Genomic DNA, 1,904 nt, shown 5'->3' with positions numbered 1-1,904 from the left:
CTCAGGGAGAAGGTGGTAGTCCCCAGCTTCCTCCTCCCCACCACCCAGCCCTCCAGGGTCCTGCTCTGTGTGTGACAAGCCTAGGGACCAGGGAGAGACCTGGATTTGTCTCGTGGGCTCACATAGGGACACACACACACACACACACACACACACACACGCAGGGCAGGGGGCAGGGTGAAGGGTCTTTCCCAGCAATTCCCTCCCTCACCTCCCCGGAGCTGGCCCAGCAGGGAGAGAACCAAGGGAGGGCTGGCGGCCCCTCCCCTGCCTGGAGCCCTCAAGCCTGGGAAGAAGAGGTGTTACGGCCTTCATGCCACAGAGACACAATATGCCCAGCCCAAGGTCACCATGGTGTGGCCACCCTGTACTCACTCTGGGCAGGCCCAGCGTTTCTGTTCCCTCCCTGCAGCTCTGTGACTATGCATGTGATGAGAGCAACTTGCCCAAGGCCACCGACACACAATTGACTTAGCCACATCGATAGGAGCACTGGACGCTTGTCACTGTTTCTTTTTTGTTTCTTTTTATTTATTTCTTTTTGATTTTTTAATATTTATTTATTTTTGAGAGAGAGACAGAGAACGGAGAGAGTACGAGCAAGGGAGGGGCAGACACACACACACACACACACACACACACACACACACAGAATCCGAAGCAGGCTCCAGGCTCTGAGCTGTCAGCATAGAGCCCGACATGGGGTTTGAACTCACGAACCGTTAGATCACGACCTGAATCCAAACCAAGCGTTGGATGCCCAACTGACTGAGCCACCCAGGTGCCCCAGAGCTGTCATCCCTCTTAGCCAAGGGGAGCAGGGTCCTATAGCCTTCACAACAGACCCGCTTAGCCCTCCCAGCGGCACACAAAGTGTACACACCTCCAGCCTTCCAGGCCTGGGCTCTGACTTGCCACATACACTGTGTGACGCTGGGCCAGCCTCTGTCCGTCTTTGGGCCTTGGTTTCTCTTTTGTTAAGGAGCTGGGTGGTGGCCGGCTTCAAGGATGTCCATGACAAGCTGCTGAAAGGCCCACCCAGACAATGCCACCCACATGTGGTCTTGCGGACCCTGGGCCCAGAGATGCTGAGTCACTTTCCAAGGGCGTCCGATGGGTGAGCGACAGAACACGATCTTACTGACCGCAAAGCCTGAAAGTGGTTCCAAGAAGGAAAGACTGGGGTCCCCAGAAGACATTGTGCTGAGCCGGCCATTCTGGGGGGCCTCATGGAGCAGGGAGGAGGCTACACTCCTTCCTGGGGTTCCCCACCTGCTCTGGGCTCTTTTCACTCCGGCTATGGTAAGAAGGCACCATCACTGCGCATTCTGGGTCACCGCTGTGGGCACATCTGTGTGTCACCCCCTCCACTGTCATCCCCAACGCCAGGGGTCTCAGCAGTCGCGTTGACTTAATGAGATAGCCCAAGTGATACCCTAGTGACCCGGGAAATGAGGGGACTGGGAGCCCTGGCCGCTGTTCCTGGCCCCCAACAGAGGCCACTCTGCGGGGGAAACCCCTTCTCTGCCTGAGCCATCAAAACCCAAGCCCGAGACCTATGCCTCTTCTCTGGGCTAGCACAGGACCAATGTCATCATGTCAGGAGTGCGTCCCCAGTGGACAGTGCAGGCCAGGGGGTCCCCTGGGTCCCCAGCAGCTGGCACAGGGCCAGGCACTGGGAGACATCAGGAAGCCCAGACACAGAGCCGGCTCAGGTTGCTGGCGAGCCCAGCAGCGGCCGAGATTTCTGGCTGGGCAGGGCCTAGTTACGCAGCTACGTGGCCATGACTGATCAGGTTTCCCCTTGGATGGGCCCCAGGCCCCGAGGCTGGAGAAGCGGCGACAGCTGGGGAGTGCCCCACGTGGAGCCCCGTGTTGTACCCCACGGCCAGGCAGGGTGGCTG

Source organism: Herpailurus yagouaroundi, unplaced genomic scaffold (genome assembly GCF_014898765.1).
Source record: "Herpailurus yagouaroundi ecotype Mexico unplaced genomic scaffold, PumYag 216, whole genome shotgun sequence".
Lineage (NCBI taxonomy): Eukaryota > Metazoa > Chordata > Mammalia > Carnivora > Felidae > Herpailurus > Herpailurus yagouaroundi.
This window is presented reverse-complemented; position numbering follows the sequence as displayed.